Source organism: Euwallacea similis, unplaced genomic scaffold (assembly GCF_039881205.1).
Source record: "Euwallacea similis isolate ESF13 unplaced genomic scaffold, ESF131.1 scaffold_55, whole genome shotgun sequence".
Taxonomy (NCBI): Eukaryota; Metazoa; Arthropoda; class Insecta; order Coleoptera; family Curculionidae; genus Euwallacea; species Euwallacea similis.
Genome location: NW_027098680.1, coordinates 224,271 through 243,005, shown reverse-complemented (window position 1 = coordinate 243,005; position 18,735 = coordinate 224,271). Strand labels below are relative to the sequence as shown.

The 18,735-nt window shown below is 34.4% G+C and overlaps 1 long non-coding RNA gene across 1 annotated transcript; it reads left to right on the top strand.

The window, feature by feature from the left end:
- The first annotated feature begins 614 nt into the window (after nt 1-614).
- On the top strand, nt 615-18,474 carry LOC136418997 (uncharacterized). The gene is made up of 3 exons (XR_010753032.1): nt 615-688; nt 744-1,068; nt 18,406-18,474. It is a non-coding gene; the product is annotated as an uncharacterized lncRNA (long non-coding RNA).
- The last annotated feature ends 261 nt before the right edge of the window (nt 18,475-18,735 follow it).

Genomic DNA, 18,735 nt, shown 5'->3' with positions numbered 1-18,735 from the left:
TGATCAACGGTTTTATAGAGTTTTGGTCGAACAATCCGGAATGTATTGCCGGAAATCGTTACGGAAAATGTTTTCCCGCCGTTGTTTGAATTCTCTACAGAACCGAGATGTTGCTCTGATTCGCAGTGCACCGTCACTGTCATTAATAGATGGGTGACAATACACCGCGCTGCTGGCTCCGCCACACAATATTCCGAAGTCTTCCCGGTGTGGTGTATCACTCGAGAGATTGCCCGCTCCGAAAACCTGCACCGGCAAGTGACACTGTCAGGAAAGTGTCGATTGCCGAGTGACAGTAACGGACGAACAGAAAGAGAAGTTGGCCTTTAAAGGGGAAAACAACCGCTAAAAAATCTTTCTTTCTGCTCTGAGCTCTCTCTAGGTAAAGTACCACAACGTCATCCTTAGTATTAGTGATATCAAGCTGTGATAACTAGCGCAAATAAAGTGGTTTAGTAGGAAAAGCGCATATTCAATCTACTGGATCAGTTTCTCTGTCGGGTTGAATACTGATCCTTCCTGCATTTCCACCGGGAACTATAAAACAAATCGAATCCGTTTACTCCATGTGCACGCTACACTGTTACCGACATCGATACATTGGTAAACACACAAACATAACCCCGACACTGCTTTCTGCTATCAACACAGTGAATTTTTTGTTGAGTTAGACCCAACATGGGGAAAGGTACTAATACTTAATTGTAAAAAAGGAAAAAAAACTTTTTTTTTTTAATTTTCAGGTAAAATAAATATGTGTGTGGAAGATTGGATTCATTTCCAACATCATTGTGTACGTAAAATGTCGCTAAAAAAAGTCAGAGTGGAAATCGAGGAGCAGCAATTTTATGCTCGCTTAAAAATACTAAAAGATCACGTTGTCATATTTCCTGATGACGAAGAAATGGACCTAATTGCTTTCCAACCAAGCCAGCTCCGTGGGTTAATAGAGGTGGGAAACAGGGGTATCCAAGTTAATAAACGTTTTCAAAAGCCCCCAATTAAAATCTTTCTGAGGACCCCAGCAGAGAGAGATGTTGTCATGGAAAAGTTTAAAAGCTTCATAAGGTATGTAATATTCTAACCAGTTTTTAATTTTTAACATGCAATTCAACTCCATGTGAGGACTCAAGTGACTGGCAAATTTGCTACAACTGATTGCTCATTGTATTTCCAAATTGAATTTTCAACTATCACCTACAAAAGTAGCAGACCAGTTTGAAATCAAAATCGGTTGGGGTATTATAGGTGAGGTAACTTTTTTGTCACACTCGGCTTGGATTGCTTTTTGTTAGGTTTCTTTTTTGTATTTATCCATCAATATGTCGTATTGATGATCAAATATCATGGGCTTATTGCCAAAAGTGACCAAGTTAAAATAGTAAGTTCTTAGGAAATAGCATTTCAATATTAAAGCTCTTTGTAAAATCAAGAAATTTTGACAAGTATATGAATTTTGGAATATAGATGTATGAGATACCGTATTTTTTAATAAACTTACTAAAATGTAAGTTTTTGAAAAAATATGATTTGGGCATTTTATAACGTAAGATAAAATAATTCAAAATTAAGTTGGTCATGAATAAAAAACCAAAATAAAAATAATAACATTACATTTTATTTTTATGGTAAAATTTTCTAAATCACTTATTGGTTCGGGTATGCTCACAGTTTTTTTTCTTATCCACTGGGATAGATTTATACCAGGCATGATATTTTAGTGGGATGATGTTGTTTAAGCATAGCTTAAGCAGACTATTTTCTTTTCAGGGATTGCTAAAAGTGACATACAATATCAAAATATCTTCGGGAATTTCAGTCACTCTTCCTTTGCCAAAAACCCTTAAGACACGAAATTTAGGGTTGCTGTAATTATGCTAGAAAAGAATACAACTGGGTTTCGTCTTTTCATATCTTGTCACTTTTACCTTTGAACACGAAACTTGATTTTCTAAATCGTCTTTATTACGATTTTTCAAAAAGGCTGACGCCAAATATTTTAACTCCAAAAGTCACAGAATCGTAACTCCTCGACGTATCTTGTCGAGTCGCTTGTCTTATTTTTCACCCTTCTTGAGCGCGCCGGCTTAAATACATTGAGAAAGTCATTCGTTCTTTAGATTTCACAATTTTTTTTTTGCTTTTTCTATGGCACTATGCATAGAGTCCACTTCCATCTAGAAATGGCCTTTCTCTAAAACATTGTGTTGTATAACCTTGATATTGGTATGTCGTATGACATACAACGGTAATACAGCAATGAACTGATTATGATTTTGTTTACTACACGCATCAGAGAATAAACTAATCTCTTTTATAACTTGTGGAATTATTTTAATCCATCTTAACAATGCGGTTCCAATTTCTGCACTACCTCTTTGCGTGGACCGTTTATTTCGGTCCACGCAAAACAGAATACATTATTGGGAAATGCCGCTTCATAAATTGTGAAGTTATTTGCACATAATTTTAACAAGTAATACATTTGAGATATTCCAGTGGCAGGTATCTGAAGTATACTTTGTAAGTCAAAAGTAGCGCTAAAGAAGGTACTATCTATCTTCAGTAGGTCGAATTTTGTCTAAATTTTTCGCATTGATTGCCTCATTTTTTCGTCGTAGATGTTCATTACAGATCTCTTCTGGAATTGTCTTGTTTTCATGTTGCGTACAGATTTCGCACTAGTCTTTTTTGGGGTGGAAAAATGTCATGTCGTAGTTGTTGCAAAATGTTCTCCGCTATGTTATTTCCGACACAAAATGTTCTTCGTTCTCTTCTCTGCACCACTGTACATAGAGGTCACACATTTTGCTAATGGACAAACTCGGATCTAGGTATAACTTTTTACTACTTTTCCGACAATAACGTGATTCCACAGTCAGAAAGCTTTCAATGTGGATCTTTACATTTTTTATTAGATCATCAGGTGTTTTATTTTTGGCAATTCTTTTACACCTCCTGTCGGGCAATTCAAAAACGCCTGTTTCGTTTACCCCTCGTAATGCGTGATCAACAAGTCCGTGGCTGATATATAGTCCAGTAATTCACGCAAATAGTCTTTCTCTCTTCACCGAAGTTCAAAGTTCATTTAAATCTTCAGTTGGTACAGTCAACTTGTTTTTGTGTTTTATTTTTATTAATAATATATGGCTTGCTATTTTGTCTTTCTATTTTCTTTAGTAATATTTTTCCTCCAACGTGTTCTTTTCTTAGCCAAAGGCTCAGCAATATCTTCATCTGCGTTTTCTGGAATGTACTCGTCATCACTATCCGTCATATTTTCAGTTTCCAACTGATTTAAATGTATATCTTAGTCTTGCTGAATGACATCTTTGCTTTGTAAGTCAGGAGGGTCAGGAAGGGGTTAGTTGCACTTAAAAAAGTTTATTTTACTTTAAATAATTTTTCACTTTTTTTTCATAACTATACTTTATACAAGGTGTTCCTAAATATCATTTGCAAACGGAGGGGGTGATTTCCAGACTTAATAATTTTAACCTAGTTAGAGCCAAATTAGCTTTTTATTACTACAAACGCCACTACCAAATTTCAAAAAAAAAATCGACAACAGAATATTTCAGATATTTTTAAAACACCGTTTTTTGAAAAACAATTAATTACCTGTATCTTGGAAACAATGTATTTCCGGACCTATGCTTATAATAATGAACTGTTTTTCGTAAAATGACCTGAGGAATTACCCCCGTTCGTATGTACATGATTTTTAGGAACACCCTGTATGAAGTTAGTTTCACCCGAGTCTATTTTATTTTCTTCCTTGTATAGCTCAACGTCTACTGAATCTAAAAGTAAAATAAATCATAGTTTTACTAACAACTAAACCAACAAGGTATCAAAGATTCTTTATGATAGTTGAGTTATTGAATGTTTTATGCGAGCCCAAAAAATATCGGTGGCCTTTACTCTGTACTATAAATCTATTTAAGTCCGAATTTGCCACTCATTTTTGTACAATATTTGGTCTATTTGTTAACAAAATAATGATATTTACACCATTCAAACCAGAAGGATGACTTATCAAAACATGGTTATCACTACAGCAAAAATTGACCAAGTCGATTTGATCATTTTTATCCATTGGAAATTTGCATTTTCGCTGACATCATAAAATGTCAAAGCTATTTAGTCACTTTTAACTGATGTTAGAAGTACATTATTATTTAATTTGGTGACTTTGGGTGTGTTTACTTGAGTAACGTTATGATGACGTATATGTGAGCTTTCATAAAGAAAGCCATATGGGGTTACTTATCAACTTATTTAATGTAAATGCAAAAAACATGTTGTCTCATAATATTGTAACTTATCCTTGGACATGTGCGGAATATCAGAGGCAGCTACTGGTGCCCCATTGTAAATTAGAAATGGACTAAACTTGTACTAGTCAAAATAGATCATTAGTGGTAAAGATAAAGGTCTGTTTATCATCTCGCCTAAAAACATATGGAGGTGCGAATAAGATGATTAAGGGATGTAAGCGTGGGAAGAATGTGGAAGGTATGGTGACAGGCTTTTTGGAAGAAAAGCAGATGCACCCGGGGTGACCCTCATGCATCAAAAAGGGATTCATTCGATTCCCGATTCTAGAGAAATAAAGAAGTACCGCCTAAACTTGTGTTTTTGTTTCTCTACAAGTTAGGGAACTTCTGACATATATGACTTGGTTAATTCTTTTTGTAATACATCTATGATTTTACCTGTTACTTGGTCACTTTACGCCCACGATATGTACGAACCCTAACACATAAATGTTCGGACGTCGACGTTTAACTTAATAATTGATAAAAAAATTAATAACACCGTTCAAAGGCTTGTTGAAACGAAAAGATTACGTTTATTTATCATATCAAGTGTATTTCTTTAACAACAAAACATATTTGAAGGACAAGTTGAGTTACTATAACAAATGAAAAAAAAACAATTAAATTGGCAACGCATAAATGTTCGGGTTCTTCATAATTTTTGAACAAAAACTAAGAATTAGTAGGAAGTTATGTCGCCTTTCGACTTAATAACTGCCTCTATACGATTAGGCATTGATTTGACCAATGATAAACACGTTTCCAGTGAAAAAATACCTCTCATGTGTCAGTGATTTTATTTTTTAACTCGAAAACGGTTCGTTGTGGATAGTTTCTTAATTTCTACTTCATTTTATGCCATATGTTTTCAATGAAGTTAAGATCGGGACTATTGGTCTGCTTAGAAAGAACTTTTAGCTTGTTTTCCTCAAATCATCTTGTAAATTTAACTGTATGGGATGCAGCACCATTCTGTTAGAAAATGGTAGTCTTCCTCCGGATACAAATTACAAACATGACGCGCTCGGCAAAAGATTTTCTTGTAGATTGTTTTGGTACTTTGCGGCGTTTATAGCTTCATCTATGAACTGAAATTTGTCCAAGCCCCGTGCAGACATGCACCCCCATATCGTTACACTTTTTGGAAATTTTACTGTTCGCTTAATGCAATCTTTGTGGAATGTTTCTGAACTGTATAGACCTAATTACTCGTTTGCGATAATCCCCGACACAAACGTTAAATTTATATTTATTTTTTATAAACGTTAATTCGTCGGAGAACGTGACATTTGACTAGTCCTCTACACTCTACAAACGTTTCGATTTTGCCCATATTAGCCAATTCTTTTTTTTTTGTTTTTCGATAAGAAGAGGTTTTTCCTTAGTTTAAAATAATTCGTTCATATTTTAATTTTGGCAAATAAAGTAATAAAAAACAATTCGGAATGTAATAAAAACCTAAATCGAACTTGTGAATCCGTCTTCGGCATGTTTCTCGCGTAATATTAAGCCCGGTTAATTGTTCCTGTCTGCAGTTATTTCGCGCAAAGTTCTTCTTCGAGATGCTTTGCACACTTTTACAAGTTTTCTTTGAGATCTTAATGTTGGTTGTTTCTCTATATAGTTTAATTATGTATCATAAACTGTAAATTTTGCCAAACTCAGCTCTGCAACGATCTTGCGAACGCTACTATTTTCAATGTATTTTTTAATGATTAAATCGCGAATTTTAGTATTTGTTGCTGCACCACGTGCAGTTTTCACTAAATTATGATCAACAACCAACAGCAACTGTCAGTAAACAGAGATTCCATATTTTGTTTTTAAAAGCCATTCTTAGACATGGGATTTTTAGACGATGTCCGAACATTAATGTGTCACGATTTTTTGCCGAGGTTCAGAGATTGGTTATGCAACCTGGTTAAATATTTACTAAAATCCATACTCATTGTAGATTATAGACAGAAATATTCATAATAATTATAACTTAGCATTTAAATGAAATAAAATTTAGTTTATTTGTTATTTCAAACTGATATATTGCATTAATCGATTGAAGTGTTCGAACATTTATGTGTTAGGGCTCGTATTGCATTTGCCAGCAGTTGGTCGCCGATTTTCGAAAGTGTGGTTTTCGACGGACATCCCAGTACGCTGTACGTTGAGATGTAAGTATGGACACCATCCGGAGGACTCTTCATAGAGAGTCTTCTTTACAATTGGCGACCAGCAACGAAACTTGCTCTGACAGAACAACATAAACAGGCCCGCTTAGTATTGCCCAAAAGTATTTAAATTTCGATGGGACAAATACTATTTTTTCTGACGAAAAAACTTTTTTGTCAAGTGAAAACGTCAGGCTACATTTATGGCGACTTCATAATACTCGGTACGATGAACGCTATATTGCATCGAACAGAAGGTCCGGTCGAATACGAATACGGTTAACCTTTATGAGCGGATGTCTGCCGAGGATTCTGGCGAACTGGCAAGTTTTGAAACAAAGATGAACTTTATCGAGTACGTTTGGATGCTCGACGAAGATATGCTTCCTTCTGTTCGTACTTCGTATCCTGTGGCAGAAAGGCGTGTCGTCAATTGTGTTGATAACAATTGCAGGATACGTCCCGCAAATGTCGTGAGGGACTGATATTACGAGCATCCAGACATAAATAATCTTCCTTGACCTGTATATTCACTAGATTCAAACCCTATGGAAAATTTTATAGAGTCTAATAAACCACATGTGGCACAATACTAACACCGTAATACAAAATTAAGGTTCATAATTTAAAATGGGATGAAATGGAAAGGAAATTAAAGTTTAAGGTTCCCACTCCAAAACCCTAAAATGATTTTTCAAAATTAGTGTAGGTTTTTTTTACAGAGTAGTTCATTTAAAACCGTATCACCCCTGTAAAATCTTTATTTACAGTTCGATTTTGATATATATATATATATTTTTTTTTTTAATTACAGGACATCAAAAATTCTATTTTGGGTCAAATCAGTGGCGTGCTCACTTAAAATCCAACGTTTACTTTTCCGCTTCTTCATGCTCAAAATTCAAGAAAAGGCATTATGGATATTTTTTTACTCATATTACTAAAGAAGTATTGCCATGACAAACGATACCATTTTATAGGAAAAACTGTTTAATTTTTTTTAAAGTAAAAATAGTTTTTTTTAATTAAATCTACGCTACATCTATTTTCTCATTACTCTCTTCTTCATCGATAGTTCTTTTCAACCACCAACACAAATCGTCTAACATTCTATCAAGATTTTTTCCTTTGTATCTATTTTCCATCGTCAAGGCTACTTGATGAAATCGTGCACCATGTTCGTCAGACTCAGTAGTCAATTGCTTTTCAAAATAATCCATATGATAATGAAGGAAATGAATTTTTAGGACATACTCATATTAACACTTTGTTCCTTAATTGCTTGTAAAATACATTCTACTCTTTGTCTGTGTTCATTTTCTGTTTTTACCAAGAAAACCAGTGACAACTTCTTGAATAGCATTCTAAGCAACTAACTGATTTAGATTTAATGAATTAGCAAATTCATCATTTTTCATTAATCTTCTAATATCTGGCCCGTCAAACATACCTGTAAATTATTAAAAAAATTATTCATTTTAAGAATTTAATTTATTTTGTATTATTCTTAACCATTCATTGTATTTATTTTTTACCTTCTTTTACTTTGGCAGCACTAAGTCATGGAAAAATAGATCATAAAGTTGTAAAAGCTGGTTCGTCTGTAGAAAATGTTCTTACGAAATTTTTAATTAGACCTAATTTTACACGGAGTGGTGGCAGCAAAACTTCTTCTGTTGACACAAGAGGTTCATGTATAACATTGGTTGATCGAACATCATAACGATCTCTACGTTTCCAATCACGTTTTTGGTATTGATTGTCTTTATAACGTGTATTCTATAAACATATAAAGCACATGTCCTTCGTATAACCTGCTTGTAAACCACACATTAGAAATATAATTTTCATTCAGAACATAAATGCCACTTATGATTTTCATAATTCACTGTCTGCTATAGATTCTCCACTGATTTATATGTTTCCTTTGTATTTGTATTATAAGCTATTGGAATATTCGGTTTTTTATTGTTATAATATAATAAAACTGTTTTCATGCAAGTTTTTGAAGAATCGATAAATAATTTCCATTTATGAGGAACATATTTGATATTCATTTCATCCATTAGTTTAGGACTATTATTACAATAAACGAATGTACAATTTTCATCATTAGTAGTGAAATATTGTTAAAATGCTGCTTGACGATTACGATAATCAGTTAATCTTACATCTGGTTCTAGTAAATTGTTTTGTTTTAATTTACGTGCTAGATACTCTGAATCATGCTTCGACATATTTATATGTCTTAGTACTTCAACCATCCGCTGTTGTGATATTGGTGTCATGCGATTTTGAGCTTCAAAAGGTTCGTAATCTGAACCTACTTGAAATGAATCTTCAATTGTAGACCGTTTACAAATTTCATCAGGGTTAGGGGTTTTGGTACTGAAATAGTATTTGAATGTTTCGATGGTAGTGTTACGTACTTTGTACCAACATATTTCATGGATCTTCGTTTTATTCCATTTTTTTCTTTTTAGTTTAAACATACATAACACTTTGATTGATCGTGTTCACCTTAAATGTTACAAATATACAATATAATTTAAGTCTTATCATAAAAACAAATGATAAAAGTGTAAATATGTATTTAACATAAAAAAATATCTGGATCACTCCATATCACTGGTACACCAAAATTCATCGATTCTTTTTCTTTTTTCGCTTATTTAATTAGATAACCATAATAAGTTCTACAAATTTTATACTGGGCCCAATTTACGTTATCTATTACTGGCATTCCACAATGTTGCAGATAAATTTCTTTCAGATTGTTATGTATTGTAACTAGACTCTGTTGTATTTTATATTTTTGTAATGGATCTTCTCGAAACAAAACTCGGGAACATTTTTGGTAGATTTTATTCCACTCGTTATGACACACACAACCCTTAATCGTTTACAAAAGTAAAGATCTTGGGATTAAACTGACATTTCAATAGGGAAAGCCACGAGTTAATCAGGGAGGTTACAAAATTGCGCATGCGTCGAGTTATATTATTATAATGGTCATTTTACAAGGTTCCGGGTATCTTAAGTACCAAATCTGGGGGTCAGTACCCATAGACGTACTCCGGTTTCAGGCAATTAACAGATGGTAACTTTCTAAATTCTTAACCCGTAACGTCAAGAGAATTGTAAGAAATGGTGATTTACGGGGGTGTTACAGTTGTAGTGAGATTTTGGCAAAATATGGATATTTTAGACCTTTGCCTTGACGAGGAAAAGGAGGGAAAGTTTTTTATGAAGGGTAACCCTTATTGGAAGATAATGGGTTCCCAACATATGGCCATCCCGGGCATATCACTAAAGTAGTGCAGCCTAAGGGTACATTACATTTTCCACAAACATAACAGTAATATTTTGAAAAACTCAAACATTGATTCATTTTTGATTTTAGTTGCAGAATACTCAAATATTAAAATAAAACACAATTTGTTACTTTGATGACGTTAACAGGAGCGTAAGGGAAATTTATATACAGGGTGGTCTTATGTAATGGTACACAGACTAATGAAAGATACTTTACATAAAAAGAAGAAGATTTGAGTTATGAACCATGGTTCGGAAATCACTTTTGATCGAATTACAGGATGCTAAACTTTTATTGTATTTCTCTATTTTTTTGAATAACTTACAATTTCTTAAAGAACTCGTTAAAATTTGGTACTTAAGAGTAATTTGACGACTAGAATTCAGATTTAATGTTTATTTGGTGGTATTTGTTAGGGGGCACCACTTAACTCACATTTCGCATGTCTAATTTCACATAACTTTTTAGCCACCTACTTTACCAATTTGGTGATTGCTAAAATGGATTCTCCCATATTTTTTACCCAAAAAAGATATACCTTTTAAAAGTCCGTAGGAGTCACCGTTTCCGAAATAATTACATTAAAAAAAATCAGTGCCATTAACTATACCCATTTCAATTGATACCCAAAATGTCAATTTTTTCCTTCAGGGTGGCCTCGATAAGGTCATGAATATTACACCAGAAAAAAAATCGAAAATATGAAGTTGTTAAAATGAAAATTAGAACAATTTATTTAAATACTAATATTTTGACAAACAAGTACCATACGAAGAACAAAAATAAATAACATAGAACTTTAGCACATTAATATCTAATAATAATAATAACAATAATTAGACATGATTAATAAGAAAATATATCTGTTTTAATAATAATTGTTCAAATTCACATAAAAACTATACTTATTTTTTGATAATCTATTGACTATATGGAATTGTCACCGTAGTTCTAAAACACCCTGTATATCTGCAATATTTTGGATTATCAAATTGTCAAAATTGGACTGTAAAGATTTTACAGGGATGGTACGGTTTTAAAAACTCGCAATAACTTCGAAAAATCCTTTTAGCGTTTTGTTGTGGGAACCTTAAACTTTCATTTCTTTTCAATTTCATCCCATTTTAAATTTCTTGTATCACAGTGTAATGAATGTATTACCGAAGATTTGGTGGCACATTGCAACCAAATCTAGAATTCGGTTAAAGGTTCATCCTTGTGTCAAAACCTTGTGAGTTCAATGGGCCGAAAGCTACAAAACGTCATTGACATCTATGGGGGTAACTCACTATTCGAATTGTTTTCGATATTGTTCATATTTAATTTTGTCATTTATTTATATACATTTTAAGTTTATTTTCTGTTGACCGTACTAAATTTCCGAAAAAAATGTGTTTTGAAATTTTTGCTTTTAATGTAAGCATTACGAAAAACACCATTTATTTCGTCTTTTGTTTACAGAAGAACTTGCGACATAGAAATCACTTAATTGTTAGGTGAGAGGTTTGAAACAGTCGGACTATTTAATTCCTAATTCCTAGCAAAATGTTATTGTTATTAAAAGTCTTGAAGTTTATTAAATTGTTCTGCAATATTTTGTGAATTATTGGTCTTGTTTATAATTGAATTTAACATGTATTTTTTTAGGTTTTATCTTGAACAATTAAAAGCTCACACCGATTTTTGCAACTTACAAAATTAAATATTAATATAATGATGTTTTCGTACAATTAATAGCCGAATTAATTTATTTGAAATTTTTCGGCCTGAAAATATTTTTGCAAACTTGGTAGAAGATGTAAAATTCTAAATTTATTTGCTCAACACAACGTTTCTGTTGTGGATTAGTTTTTGTGAACTGATAAAAGGCGCCTTTGCTCGGAATACGAGTTAAATTCCGGGTTTAAGGAAACAAGTAAAAAAAAAATTATTTATTAACTTGAATTACAAAGTCGGATAAATCTATTGCTACTACTAAAGTTAGAAAGCAAAGAATAATTAATTGCCCGGGAAGATCTGCTCTTACTTTTATATATTATTAAATGCAACTCTAACAGAATCTAATGTTACCACCTGGAGCGGGGAATTAGTATTGTTGTATGCGTTTAATTTAAATGGAACAATATGTTAATCATATAAGGGTTTTAACAATATAATTCCTCCCCCCTTAAGACGTTGCAAAATGGGGTTGGTGCGAACTCTCAAGTTCGGATAACGCAATTTGCATGTCTACAGCCGTGGTATCCTGTTTCTTATAATTATTACGATTATTATTACAATTATTATCACTAGACTTAAAATAATATAACTTGCGGCATAGTCAGGGCTGAAGTGGAGTTCCTGGAGTGGTTTAACTTCTAGGCTCTCGGCTTCTTGAATAGCTGCTTGGATGGTATCGTGGCCAATTTTCTTGACTTTGAGTGCTGTACTCTTTCCTTGTAGGTTTGAGATTTCTATTTTTGGCATTTTGAGCTCGAGGTTGAAGTTGTCCGTTTTTTGGGAGAGTGTTTGGTTTTCGATTGATACTAAACATTTTCCACGGGTGATGAGTGTTTGTTCCGTTATGATGTGGACTTAACTAGTCTTGCCACAATTTGTCGCCGTTGCTATGCTTCCTTTTGGGACGAGTAGTACTTGTCCGTTCGAAAGCTGTCTTATGGTTGAATCTGTGTAGGTAACTTTTACTGCTGGGCATTCTTGTACTCCGTAGTTTATGAGAGTTGGAATACACGAGTCCTTTTTAACTAGCATTTCTTCTTGACATAGGTATTAATATTTCTTCGATGTTTGGGCATTCCTTCTGTACGTTATAGAAGCTTTTTGTAGTAAGTAACTGGTAAGGGTATGTAGTTTGTATGGTGTAGTTTTGGATTGAGATACGATACGTTTTATACAATAGAAAAGGTTTTGATTGGACTATTGGTGTATTTATTGTGAATATAATTAGGTCCTTATGTATATTGACACTTGTTGCCATGACTTCGTAATATTTTATTACATTGTCGAACGGGATCTGTTGATTTTCTGGAATGTTATCAAGTATCTGACCTAATTCGTTGTGCTGAAGTATGGTATAATGCATAACGTTTAGTTGCGCGAAGTTTATAGCAAGTTGCAAATGATAAATCAGATCTTTGATTTTCACACATTGGGTATCTATGTTATTTAGAATTAGGTTAAACGTAATTATTTTGTTTATATTTTGGTTTTCTATTGAAACATTATAGGTTTTCTGTAGTATAATTTTCCTATCAAATTCTATGGTCAGTTCCTTGTGAAAAATCTTAATGATATCTTTAAGAACTTGTGCCTGGCTTTTAAAGTTTTGATTGATTGTTTTCTGGTTAGTGTTCAATGTTTCGATATAGGAGTCGTATCTGGCACCGTCATCTGCATCTAAAGTACCATAGAGCCATTTTTGCGCTATACCCATGAAATTTAGTAAACCTCTTTTACTTCTTTTTTTTTTGTTTGACAAGAGTTTCTATGCTTTGTTTAATTTTCTTCACTTGGTTTTTGCATGATTCCACATTCATTAGAAATAAAGTGTTGATTTGAGCCGCATTGCCCTGCATGGTTTGATTGAATGACTTTTGTAAGTTGGTCAGTGATTTTTCTAAGTTAACTGTACTCTGGAGGATAATTAATATCATTTCCATGATAAAACGCTGTGTGGTGCTGATTCGTAACGAAAGCGGTGCCCATGAGGATTGGTAATATGGGGCTATCGAGTGTTGTCATTTGATAAGCTTGCGTTGTTCTTATCAGTAGACCTATTGTGAAGAGGAGCATCTTGTTTCACCTAAAATAGGACGTTGTCGTTTTACGTTTCGTTTATTAAAGTGTCTTTAATTATTGATATTGTATCGTGGGCTGACTTTATCTCTGTGGAATTGCTTGATATAAACTGGGTCTTGTAACTCAGGATCTAGTTTGACGGTCTTCGTTCAATTTTCCTAGTATCCTTCTTTGCTTAGCCCTCATTTTCTCAAGTAACTCTTTGTTCAGTAAGGAGAAAGATTTTGACAAGTCAATTATATAATCTGTAGTCGGCTTACTTTTTGAAGTTTCAAGGAGAATAGTGTAATTTAGGTCGCCTTTAATTATTTGAAATGGTGCTTAATTTGTAACACTATGAACGCTATTGTTATAATTCAGGATGGCTAATGACATTAAGTCAACAATATTTTTGTTGGGATATTGACATTTTAGGCTAGTAATGCTTTCTTTTATGGTCGAGTGTAACCTCTCGATTGGGCTATTAGAATTTGGGCTTCTCGGGGTGGTATAATGGAACTCGATGCTATAGAGAGTGCAAAGATCCGTCACGATGGCATTTTTAAATTCGGCTCCATTATCTGAGGTTATTTTCTTTGGGATTCCATGATTACTAAAAAATGCTATTAATTGGGATGTCACTTCAACTGCCGTTTTGGTTGTGACCGGTAATGCTTGACCGTATCTTGAAAAGCTGTCTATGACCGTCAAGAATTTCTGTGTTTTGACGTGGTATATGTCAAGACACAGATGTTCAAAGGGTTGGGTTCCTATCGGAGTGGGCTTAAAAGTAGTCTTGTAGGGTTTTCTTTCATATTTAGTTCTATTACATATATCGCAGTTCCTTATACATATATTCTTGAACCTCTTTTTCCAAGTTTGGCCAATAAAATCTTTTCTTTAAGACTGCTATGTTCTCTGTCATTCCTCTGTGGGAAGTTTTGGTCTCGTGATACATTTTAATTTTTTCTTTCTGTTCATCTAGATCTGTGACGTCTTCTGGTAATAGGCTAGAGATGTATAATTTAAAGGAATTAGAGTTGAATGTCTTGCGTAGGACATTGAGTATTACTGGTTCTAGAGATTTATTTAAAAAATGTAAGCAATACGTATTGGGTGACATGTATCCCTTTATTAAGTTAATTATCTGATCGTCTGTTAGTTCATTGGGTAAAAAGAAGATTAGTCTTCGTTTATTTGGGAATATCCTGCTTTCTTCTTTACGAATGATGTTATCTCTTGAGTACCTAAATATCACTTGATTAGCGAACGTGTTGATTGCTTTCTTTGAGTAGGGGGCTCCTAGTATTGGGTTTTCCTGAGACGTATGGATGGTTTGGTTATCGTCATCCATGGTTCCCCCTTTTTTTTTGAAGGGGAATGATAATGTGGGATATTATATTAATTTTTGGGGTCTTTTCTGGTGATGTTGTTGGTTTAGGGGATGGAGATATTGGTTGATCTCCTTTTTCGTTTTCGAGTTTCGTTGTTCTCACGAAGGGTTTTGAATCGGAAAAATATTTACTCATTATTTCTTCATTGTTTAAATGGGTGTCTTTTAATATTTCTCTCAGTTTTTTATGGAATTCTTCATCGGAGTCAGTGAGTTTTGCGTCGGGATCTGATTTGACGGTTAGTGTGTTGAGTTGAATAGGTGGGTTGCGAGATAATGCATCGGCGTTCATGTTTTAATTTCCCTTTTTGTACTTGATCTCGTAATTGAACTCGGATAGTTTTAGTCTCCACCTGACCAATTTGGAATTTGGTTCCTTAATGTTGAACAACCACTGCAAGGGTTTGTGGTCTGATAAGATAACACATTTTTTTGCAAAGAGGTATGGTCTGAAATGTTTGGTAGCCCATACAATAGTCAACAGCTCTTTCTCTATTGTTGAATAGTTGCATTCCGCTGGGTTCAACGTTCTGCTTGCGTATGCAATAGGTAAGTCCGAGCCTATAGGACCTTGTGATAGAACTGCTCCTATAGCGAAGTTGGAAGCATCTGTAGTTAGTAGAAAGGGCTTTGTAAAATCGGGATGTTGTCCATTACGCGCTGGAAGCTAGCTGGGGCATTCTTTAAACCGAATGGCATTTTATTGAATTCGAAATTACCGTTTTTTACATTAAAGGCGGTGTTGGCTGTTGAATTCGGGTGCATCTCTATCTGGTGGAACCCTGAAGCTAAATCTAACGTTGTGAAGTAATTACTTCGGCCTAACTTATCCGAAATGTCTGTGATATTGGGGATAACTTATGGGTCGTCGATAGTCTTTTCATTAAGCTTTCGATAATCGATTACCATGCGCCATTTTTGTTCGCCCGACGCGTCTAGTTTTTTCTGGACGATCCAAATTGGGGGCGACCATCCTGTATGGTCGCCCCCACGACATAATCAAACCATACAGGATGGTCTGATTATGTCGTCCTCTAGCATTCGTTGAATCTGGTTTTTTACTTCTTCCTTATGGATGCCAGGGTATCGGTACGTTTTATTATGGACCGGGATTTCATCTTGGGTCTTGATCTCGTGTTTTATTTGATTGATGAATGTCAATTTTTCATTTGGCCTAAAGAATAGTAGTTGTTCGTAATTGTTTAATAATTTCAACAACGCGTGCATTTCTTCTGTATTAAGATGCTCTGCTCGGAGAAATTCTAAGGGATCGATTCTGAAAGAGTTTCCTTATTTTTCGGAGATTATCTGTTCGATGTTGATTAGTTCAAACTTTTGTAGCGTAAATAAGGTACTGGTCTTTGCAAGATCGTCTATATTATTTCTCAAGACAACGAGTTTGTCCGTTAAGTTGTGAACTTCTAAAGGGACTTGTCTATTTTTTACTTCTATTATTGTGGATTGAATCATAAAATTATCTTCTTCGATATTTGGTGTTAAGTTATACATTATCGATTTCACATTATTAGGGATGCCAAAATCGTGTAAAATGGGGATGTTGATTTTTCCTTGGGATTTCCTCGTCCCAAACAAGTAACTAACTCATTTTGAGAGTTGGTTATAAATGTAAGAAAAATATTTCCTTCTTAGGAAAATAAAAAAAACACAAAGGCCATGTATGGTTAAGGGGTCAATTCGGCCCCCACGGGCGATCGATCTGAAATTTTTACCAATTGTCCCTACCACTCAAAGGACTTACCACATAAAATTTCAACTTCCTAAGTCTCACCATTCAAGGGTAGGACGGGGTTGAGGGTAAAAACTTTAAAACGCCATATCTCGAGAACTATTCATCGTACAGCGTGGGGCAAAATGGTGCGTCCTTCAGTAACCACCTTCTTATTTTCATATACTTGTAGATTTATCGGTTGATGTCAAAGGGCTGAAATCTCAAAAAAAAAACTTAGGTGATTTTAGAGGAGTTCGCACTTTGGTACACTAACCATTTTTGCACACTGTGTAGAGGGCCTCTCGAAGTATCTACCCACGTTGAATCAGATTTGTATCAAAATCAGTATTCTTCGACAAAGATTGGGAATAGAATGCCCTCCCATACAAGGTGTCGGAGTCATCCCCGCGTATCTGTTTATCTTCAAAAAATAATCGCTAAATCTTCCACATTCTTCCCACGCTTACATCCCTTAATCATTTTTTTTCGCGCCTCCATATGTTTTTAGGCGAGATGATAAACAAACCTTTATCTTTTACCACAAATGATCTATTTTGACTAGTACAAGTTTAGTCCATTTCTAACTTACAATGAGGCACCAGCAGCTACCTGTGGCATTGCGCATATACTCAAGGATAAGTTACAATATTATAAGACAACATGTTTTTTGCATTTACGTTAAATGAGTTGATAAGCAACCCCATATTACTTTCTTTATGAAAGCTCACATTGTACATGTGTTTATATGGAACTTTTGAGGGAACTTTGTAAATTGGACGGTATAACCGTGATCTCGTATTAACACGTTCAATGCCAGTTGGCATAGGGCGCCTACCCTGTAACACCACTCCCATGGTCAGCGATTTATCTCACGTCGCGACGTCGCATCATCGAGGTGTTGGGTGAAAATTGCTAACCGCACCACTTATATAATTTCGGCTATTTAGCAGTTTAACTACAACCAATACTTGATTGCTGCCACAAACACGCCGGTAAAAATCAAAGCCAAATCGTCAGCGATAAGAATTTAGCAGATCTGTAATCGGATTATAAGCAAAAACGCGATTTCACATCTTTGGCATTGAACGCGTTAAGCGAGTTCTACTGTAGTTACTTTTACTTTATAAACATCTATGAAAATAGTTGAAATAAAAATTGAATGTGTGTCATTCATGTTTTGCTGTGGTTTTGTTTGCTGCTAAATGTAATAGTTAGATACTCTTATTAATTCTTCTGAATACAACCTGTATTTTGCAGTTTATATTATGTTGGATTTCTGATACAAGTGTTCCCGTCCAAAATTCAATAGTCTTTATGTTCTCAAATTTATTGTCTGTAAGAGTCAAGTTTGTTCAATTTATGACTCTTTTTCTGTTAAAACAGGAGAAAGAAGAGTATATGGGTTTTTGGGTTTTTTGTCAGTTGAAGTTGATATTTCACCCATGTAAAAACCAGATGACTGGGACAATAAATCAAGAGAATGGTTGCAGTGTTTGACCTTTTTAATATACATAGATGAGTGGTAAAAGTGTGAGTTTTTAGTAGTTAGTTCGTCACAGATCCTTTGAGCGTTAATACGTGCCTTCTGACTGTAATAAAGAAATTAAAGTTCTAACAGAAGCGTTTTGTCTCAGATTCTTTTATTTCCATACTCCATAATTCAATATATTATGTTGTGTAATAAATAATGGTATTTTTTACAGTGACGAATCCACGTCTTCATCGAATTCCAGTCCGGAGGGATCAAACACAACGGATCCTGGCCCTCCCAATTAATTTTAAATTTATTATAATTAAGTTAAGTTAAGTAAAAGTCTATTAAGTAGTATTCTGTACAGTTTTTTTTTTAAATCTATTTCAACTGCTTTAGCAAGTGTTCGTCACGACGACCTCCCTAAGACCCCCAAAAATCGTCCCGTTACCAGAGACCACCATTGTTGCGAACCCGAGTATTCCCTTTTCTTCCTGACGCCTCTCCTCGCCACACGTTCTTCAGGGTTCCACGAATAACTTTCCCTACCCGCACATATGTA